This window comes from Schistocerca nitens, chromosome 3, assembly GCF_023898315.1.
Source record: "Schistocerca nitens isolate TAMUIC-IGC-003100 chromosome 3, iqSchNite1.1, whole genome shotgun sequence".
In the NCBI taxonomy this organism is placed as follows: Eukaryota; Metazoa; Arthropoda; class Insecta; order Orthoptera; family Acrididae; genus Schistocerca; species Schistocerca nitens.
In genome coordinates, this window is record NC_064616.1 from 472,533,042 (window position 1) to 472,542,257 (window position 9,216).

Here is a 9,216-nt window from a genome sequence, read left to right on the forward strand (position 1 = left end):
GAAAACACAACAGACCTCTACCCTGCCCTCCAAAGAGCTCTTGCTGGACACCATTTAAGTCGCAAACGGCGGTGGTTTGACGTCAGTGGAATGCACGCTACAGGGCGTCTGGCTCGGAGCTGTCCTTGACATAACCGACTTGTAACAGTTCGTTGTGTCACTGAAGTGCGAAATACTGCTTAAATTGCTGCCTCAGATGCAGTATAACGTGCCAGAGCCATACGCCGAACACGGTGGTATTCCCTCTCGGTAGTGTCACTTGGCCGTTAGGTCTTGGCGATTGTACATTCTCGTGACCACCGCTGCCAGCAATCATGTACAGTGGCTACATTCCTGCCAAGTCTTTCTGCAGTATCGGAGAAGAAACATCCAGCTTCTCCTAGTCCTATGACATAATCTCCTTCAAACTCAGTGAGGTGTTGACAATGGCATCTTTGCCACCTTGAAAGCATCCTTGACTAACATCAGCTCTGCACGTCCAATCTCAAAGGAAACTAACGCTCACGACCGTTACAGCGTGTATTTAAGGCAAATCTTATTTGCATATTCATAATGGCGCTACTAGCGCGACTCTTATGCAACTTTCTTGTAATCCAAATGGTTCATATGGCTCTGAGCACTATGGGACGTAACATCTGAGGTCATCAGTCCCCTAGACTTAGAACTACTTAACCTAACTAACCAAAAGACATCACACACATCCATGCGCGGGGCAGGATTCGAACCTGCGACCGTAGCAGCAGCGCGGTTCCGAACTGAAGCGCCTAGAACGGCTCGGTCACAACGGCCGGCTTCTGGTAATCCCTGAAGGAAGTGGAACTGCAGCTGGACCTGAAGTACTTTAATAATGATAACAAAACCAGTGGCTGTATTTTAATTGCTAGCCGGGGTGGCCGAGCGGTTCTAGGCGCTTCAGTCTGGAACCGCGCGACTGTTACGGTCGCAGGTTCGAATCCTGTCTCGGGCATGGATGTGTGTGATGGCCATAGGTTAGTTAGGTTTATGTAGTTCTAAGTTCTAGGGGACTGATGACCTCAGATGTTAAGTCTCATAGTGCTCAGAGCCATTTGAATCATTTTTTTGTATTTGAATTCAACGTCGTATATTCTCTTTATAACATGCTACCAGTTTCGACACCAAATGGTGTTATCTTCAGGTTCCAAGCGTAACCTACCATGTACAAGTGACCATGTTGGGCTTGTTATTGCCACGTAAGGAAGGTTCGGAATCCAGTTAATCTTTTCCGCTGCATACGATTCTGTTCATTTCACATGAAGACGGTTGTGGATGGCAGGTTACGCTTGGAACCTGAAGATAACACCATTTTGTGTCGAAACTGGTAGCACGCTTTAACAATAATAAACGATGTTGGATTCAAATATAGCCGCTGATTTTGTTATAATTATCTAAGTACTTCTTATGCGACAGGCGCGAAAAAAGAATAGACATCATCTTTCCCATGTAGAAAGACGGCTGAGAACTTTCGTTACGCGCAGAACTCCTTCTTCATGTTGCGACTTTTTTCTGTCAGTGTACATCCTTAATTTAAAAATCAACCAGTTTGTTATACCGAAACAGAATCACTTCAGTGTAATGAATACATTCATAGTTATCATACATTTCGAAAGTGACAAAGTGTTCAGATTCTGTGAAACACTCGCTCTTAGAGAACTGAATTATTTTTACATTCACTTCTGAGAAAACGTTTAGCTTGAAACCAAATCCAGTGACTTTATTTGTGAGAATTAAACGCTCTTGGTAATTAAATACAGATGCGCTCTCCTTTAGAGAGCCAAAATTATGGTCTCACGTATTTTCAGTGTGTGATACGCTAAGAATAGGAACGGACATTAATATATACAGTCTTTTCTACTAGGCCTAAACGTTAGTTCGTATCACTATTTTCGAAATCATCTGTGTCCATATTGTTCACTCTTCCACGATATATTATGCACACGGTGCCGCTGTTGGGAAAGTAAATCTCATCTTTGCCGATAGCCGAGAATTCTGATGGTAAACATGTCTTGCAGTTCTTCCGACAGACCAGCGGTGCTACTCCACATTTGGTGTTGGGGGGTCTTGCACTCAGGGTCTGTTGCCCTTTCTGAGTGTCCTTCCGCAGTACTGACAATCTTTCGGTGCATATTGCTCTTCCACCATCACTTCATGTTCTGTAACACAGAAGCAGAAGTCTTCCAGCTTTCTCGAATTGTAACAATTAAATTATAGGCATAATTCAGTTATTATTATTATTATTAGTAGTAGTAGTAGTAGTAGTATTAGTTCAGATTAGACTTACATTTTTATTAATTCTACGATGCACGTACAGAAAACTGCAGCACCAGCCACAGCAGCTGTTGCACCGATGACTTACTTCTACTCACAGCCGTCTTGTATTTAAACATACTTTCCTGCTGAGTCAGCAGTATTTAGTCAGAAAATCAATATTTTCAAGATCTCCAAGCATAGTATCATCACCGACTGAACAAAATGAATGTGTGCTTATCGTAGACTAAGTTTAGGTCTGCAGAACCGCGTAGTCGGCAAGCTGAGACTGGTTGATGTCTAACTGGCATGTATTTCATATTGTGCCAAGCTACACACACACACACACACAGAGAGACAGACACACACACACACACAGAGGGAGAGAGAGAGAGAGAGAGAAGGAGATACATCTACTAAGCTTTCACCTTTTGTAACCATCGGTTTGTAATATTGGCTCTATACGTTCAAACTATATATGACGGTAGTATCTGTTCCCGAAAGAACAGTTACCGTGGATGACCATGCAGCTTTGCTAGAAATGAAATGATAATTAAATGAATACCCTAGCTGCAAGCAGGCGTTGATACACTTCATTGGGGACATGTTGAAAATTTGTGCTCCGACCGGAACTCGAACCCGGGATCTCCTGCTTACATGGCAGACGCTCTATCTTTTTTTCTTTTTCTTTTTTTTAATCCTTTTTTTATTTATTTTTTTTAGACGCTACCCCCTTTTTTTACATTTCGCATTGGAGCCCACCACCTTTTTTTTATTTTTTTAAGAGTGTTCAGTTATGAGTAGGTGGAGACAAGGCGGGCAGGGGTCGAAACCCGAGGCCTGGCCGCGATGTCTTCCCCCCTCCCGTCCCTGAAGCACTCCCGCAAAGTAGCTTTTTGATTTATTTTTGTTTTATTGTTATTTATAATTTGTTTTAGTCACCAGGAAAAGGGTAAATGAAAAAAAGATCTTTATTGGTACAAACTTAAATACAACAGAAATGCCATCCTTCCGGCGAAAATAACACAAGACAATATACTCGTACAAGGCGAGGAATTTTTTTTTATGAACAAGGTGTTGGGAAAAAAAGAATAATAATTCTGATGTAATCTAAGAGGTGTGAAGCAATATACAGTGGAGTGAGGGAAAGACCAGTGTTGTCTGGGGTAGTGCATTGAAGAAAGGAGGCGTGTGTCCATGCGCCTACTCCACTGTGGGTGACAAATGTAGAAAGGAGCGCGGGGAGTCTCACATGTCAGCAGGGGGGGCGGGAGTGCTGTCGGCGTGTGGCACCATCCAACTGAGCGGGGGTGAAGTAAAGATCGCATGTAGGTAGTTGGCGGAGAAGGCGCAGTAGCACGGTCGCTGTTCAACTTCACTGTGGGCGGTTTGTAAGTACTGCCAGAAATCAAGGCGTGATTTGTCGCCACCATTATACATGTAGGTGATCGTCCACCCCTTGACCCATACAATCGCATGATTTTTGGAGGCGGGGAAATAAGAATTCTCAGGATGGATAAAAGTCCGTGGGTCAATCGAGTCCGGCGGAACGCGGAGGTAACAGGCAACAAACTGTCGGGCAAGTTTCCAGACGTCACTGGTGGCAGCACAAGTCAGTTGGTGGACATCGTCATCCACGAGGTGGCAAATGGAACAAAGTGGAGAGTCCTGTAGTCCGATGGCGTGAAGGCGATGGTTTGTGGCGAATTTTTCATTTGCGACTTGGTACCATGTTGCCCGGACGTTGGAGGGAAGAAAAGGCTGGTGGATGTGACGCCAAACCGTTGGCCACCGCGTGGACGGATGTCTCAGTTCGATATTGTTGCTGGATATGGAACGAAGGAGTGGGGTGTAAAAATCTTTTGGTCGAGGAGAACGCGTGGTCGGTAAGTGCGTGTGAGCATAACTGAAGTCGACGATGAAATCAGAAATGTGGGTCAAATGGTGCTTGATGTGTCCGACTGGTACTGGTGGTGTTATGGTCGCGGGCACAAGAATTTCCAGCAAGCTGCGCGTAAGGGAGGTGCCCCCATGCCACTGCTTGTGCATGGTGGACATGTACAAGGACGCCGCTCGGAGTCGCACATTGACAAGGCCGAGGCCTCCTGCTCGCGGGGGAAGGGTGAGCGTGTCGCAGCGGACCTTAAAGATCGTACCGGCCGTAAGGAAGTATCCGAGGGCAGCCTGGAGGCTGCGTCCAATAGTTGATGGCAGCGGGAGGACCTGTGCGATGTGGACCATTCTGGCCGCCACATGTTGATTGAGGTATTGGACACGTTGTAAAGAATCGAGTCGTCGGAGAAGATTTTGTCGCACCGTCGTGCGGATAGTTTGGAGTGCACGCCGATAATTGATGGCAGCGGAGCGGCGCACGGTGGAGGTGAAAATGATACCAAGATATCGTAGTTGTTGTACACACGGGAGAGGTGCTAAGTCGTCGTGTGAGAGGCCGCGTCCAATGGGCATCGCCGCGGATTTAGCCACATTCATGTTACTGCCCGCTGCAGCGCCGTACGTTGATATCAAATCAAGTACCGTGTGTGTTTCACTCCGTGAGCGGATCAAGAGGAGGAGGTCGTCCGCATACGCACGACATCGAAAACTGTGCTGTCGCAAAGTGAGACCAGAAAGGTGGTTCGTCAGACTCCCGATGAGTGGCTCCAGGCTTATGGCATAGAGTAGGGTCGAAAGTGGGCAGCCTTGCCGTACGGAACGCCGGATCGCCACTGGTCCCGCCACACGGCCGTTAACCTGAATCAGAGATTCGGCGGTGCCGTACAGGCGCCGGTTCACGTCGATAAAGGTTGGTGGAAAACCCATGCGGTTCATCACTGAGAACAGAAAAGAATGCCGCAATTTGTCGAATGCGCTGTCAAAATCAATGGCAACCACTGCTGCGCGGAGTCTGCACGCCGCTGCCAGTGCAATTAAATCGCGACATTCTCCTGTGGCCGTTTGTATATTAACTGAGCCGCCCGGAGTTGTCTGTTCCGGGGATAGAATGCTAGGCAGGATCTTGCGGCATCGCGTTGCCAGTAGGCGTATAAAAATTTTACAGTCTGCGTTAAGCAGAGTCAGGGGACGGTAATGTGCTGTCGTCACACCTGGTGTCGGTTTGTGGATGGGTATAATAATTCCCGTGACGAAGGACGACGGTACGGCGTTCCCCATCGTCAGCAGTTCATTAAACATCGTTGTCCACCGTGACGCCATTAGTGTGAAGAAAGCGCGATAAAATTCTATCGGCAATCCGTCGACACCAGGTGACTTATTCAGAGCACCTTTTTTTGATTGCATCGTGGATTTCGTCACGCATAATGGGCTCCATCAGCTCGTCCGCTTCGTCGCTGGTGAGGGTGCGAGTTACGTGTGATAACACAGACTCCTCAGGGTGGTTGTTGGTAGTCTCCTCCTGGTACATTGTGCGGTAGTGGTCGACAAAGGCACTGACGATTTCGGCCTGGCAAGTGACGTGCTGGCCGCGACAGGTGGTGATCTCGGTGATGAGTTGTCGTCGTCGATGTTTCCTATCGGAGGCGATATGATGCATGGTCGGATGTTCTTGTTCCGCCGAATCTTGACGTCGGGTTCGCACCATAGCCCCCTGCAGTCTACGGCGTGTCAAAGTTACAATTTGCGCCTTAATCCTGCTGCGTTCCCTCTGGGTGTCGGGGGTGGGCGGTTGGGCGTCCAGGTCGCGGAGAACGGCGTAGAAATAGTCGGTAGTGTGCCGGCGCCACATAGCAACTTCCTTTCCATACTGAATCAAAGTACGTCGAATGGCAGGTTTGGCACATTCTAGCCACCAGGTCAAGGTCGTGCCGTATTTAGGTAAGCGACGTTCACAGGTGGCCCATGTCTCGGTAACACGTTGAAGACATTCGGGATCATGAAGATGGGAGGTGTTTAGCTTCCACGGTGCACGACTACGCCAGACCACTTGCTTGGGGAAGAGAATGTTGCAGATGTAGGCACAGTGGTCCGAAAAGGCCAGGGGCCAAAGTTCTGCACCTTGGACTGCAGGCGTGAGTTCCCGAGAGACGTAAATTCTATCAAGGCGGCTCGCGGAGTGCCTCGTCTGGTAAGTATGTCCAGGCGCGTCGCCGTGCCGAACTTCCCAAGTGTCGCGGAGCAACAGATCTCGGACGACAAGACGCAGTTCTTGACAGGTGTTGTAGTGGGGCACTTGATCTTTAAGGTGCAAGACACAATTAAAATCACCCCCAAGCAAGTAATGGTCGCAGCGTCCAAGAAACAAAGGAGCGATGTCTTCTGAATAGAAGAGTGCCCTGTCGCGTCTGCGGGTGGAGCCTGACGGAGCGTAAATGTTGACGATACGGGTCCCCATGACGGTGACGGCCATGCCTCTGGCAGATGGAAGGTATGTGATATCGGCCACTGGAATGCCTTCTCTGGCGTAGATGGCTACGCCGCGTCCCAGGTGGTCACCAGGAGAAGGATAAGTGTTATATCCCGCGACGTCTGGAAGAGTGGCCAGGTGTACTTCCTGTAGTAGTGCGATATCGACGTCCGACGCCCATATCATCTCTGGCAGCAGTTGAAGTTTCACGGGTGAGCTAATGGTGTTAGTGTTGATCGTCGCTATTCGGTAGGTTTGGAGCCGTACCCCGCCGTGGAGGGGAACTCCACCGGCGGAGGATGAAGAGGGACGAGGCAACGGTGAGTCGTGCCGTACGCCACCCGACGGCGTTATCAGCGGCGTAACGATGCTTCCGTCTGGGGTAACTCTGTCCCCAGCGTGTGGTCCGGGTCCTCTTCGACGTCCTCACTCCACACCATTGAAGGCGTTGTCGTTGTGGTGGTCGTACGTTCCACTTCGGTCGTAGGGGCAGAGGACGTCTCGGCGGCAGTCGCATCTGCGGAGTCCGTTGGTTCAGGAGCACCTGAGCGAGCCAGTAGAGTAGGCATCGACGTATCCACAGTCGGCGTCATGTTGTCGTCATTCGTATCGTCGTGTAGGTTCTCCGCGGCCTCGTCGGGTCGGACGGCCTCTGGAGCATCGGGGGGTGGTGATCCGTCTCGTTCCGAGACCGTACGGCGCCTCCTCTTGCGCCTCTTAGGTGAACGTTGTTTGCGGGTTCGCCCCTCCGTGTCGGAAGACGGGAGGGAGTCGCGCCGCTCTGAGAGGAAGGCCGCCGCGGGAACGTCAAATGAAGGGGCGTCCATATGTTCAGGCGGGTGGGTGTCGGAAGTCGTCGCTGTTGGTAGTGGCGCCGGAGTAGCGTCAGGCTTTGAGCGCGACGCGTCGGCCCCAGCGGTATCCGTAGCAGCTGGAAGGGTCACCGGTGCATGGTCCGATGGGCGGCGGCCGGTGGGAGGAGAAGAGAGCGCCGATGCGTAGGTGATCGGTAAAACCGTCGTCGGAGCCGGAGGTGCCACGGTAGCGGCTGGCAATTGGATGATTCGTCGCTGAAGACACTCAGATCTGAGGTGGCCTTCTTTGCCGCACCCGGAACAGGTCTTGGGTTGGCCGTCGTATATGACAACCGCGCGGCACCCGCTAATTTGCAGGTAAGATGGCACGTGGCGATGGAGGTCGATGGTGATCTGCCGTACACCGTTAAGAACGGGGTACGTTTGGAATTGCGCCCAGCGTTCGGCAGTGTGGCCATGTACAGTGCCATAGGGGCGGAAAGCCGCGATAACGTCTTCCGCTGGAAGCTCGAACGGGAGTTCTAAAACCCGTATGGTGCGCATTCCTAAGCCGGCATGGTCGACAGTGACCGCTCCGACGTTGCCGTCGGCGTGGCAAAAGCGTAATCCATGGTTGGTGTCACGAAGTATTCTTTCACATACCGCGTCATTGACGACTTTGACGTACACAGTACTGCTTAATATGGACAAATGGATGCCCAAGATGTCAGAAGCTGGGATCTTAGTAACGTCGCGTAGGAAGCGTTCCACTTCCAAGGCCTTTGGTCGTGCGTAGTCGTTGCAGAAGTTGAAACGTAAAGTTGATTTTCGAAAACGGTTGGCCATGATTCTAGTGCACGTAAGTGACGGCCGCTGAAATGTAAACAACAGCGAGCGCGCGCGCTCCGCAGGCGGAAATAACAACACGTCCGCACTGCACGGCGGCGAAAGCCGGACTGCCGATCCATCTGAGCCACCGCGGGCACAGAGGATAGTGCGTCTGCAGGGACTTATCCCTTGCACGCTCCCCGTGAGATCCACATTCCCAACATGTCCACAACACTACATTCGTAGTGCGCTATGCCCGAACTCGTGCGGGACTTGGTAGATTAATCTGCCACGAGTAATGAGTATGATGGGCAAACATCTATTAGGCGCACTACGAATGTAGTGTTGTGGACATGTTGGGAATGTGGATCTCACGGGGAGCGTGCAAGGGATAAGTCCCTGCAGACGCACTATCCGTTGTGCCCGCGGTGGCTCAGATGGATAGAGCGTCTGCCATGTAAGCAGGAGATCCCGGGTTCGAGTCCCGGGCGGGGCACACATTTTCAACATGTCCCCAATGAAGTGTATCAACGCCTGCTTGCAGCTAGGGTGTTCATTTAATTATCATTTCATCTCTATACGTTCGCCTATCTGTCCAATTCTCCTCTGAAACCGAATAAAGTCTCTCGCCACCCGTTTCGAAGGTCAAATCCATGCTGTTCGATATGTGAAATCCCATAAAATAATTATGTGGCCAGTTCCCAAAATCTTCGAGTTTTTTTGAGCTGCTTCAACTGACGGAGTGCTCTAATATGCAGCATGTCATTCTGCAGTTGAGTCTTTCACTTTAGTATTTTCGACTGCCACTGTTGTAAACTTCAAGCAGTAACTGATGCTTCTCAGAGTTCCTCTCTAATACCTATTATATCATTACCATGTCAATTAGTGCCTACCGCTTTCAAAGGTAACAAAATAAAAACTAATCACTTTACTAATTCATTTGGGTTATTTCAGTAGATCTCTACTGGT

General features: G+C 49.9%; 1 non-coding gene across 1 annotated transcript; it reads left to right on the forward strand.

Annotated features, from left to right (window-relative positions):
* The first annotated feature begins 8,668 nt into the window (after positions 1-8,668).
* Trnat-ugu (transfer RNA threonine (anticodon UGU)) lies at positions 8,669-8,743 on the forward strand. The gene has a single exon. It is a non-coding gene; the product is annotated as a tRNA-Thr (tRNA).
* The last annotated feature ends 473 nt before the right edge of the window (positions 8,744-9,216 follow it).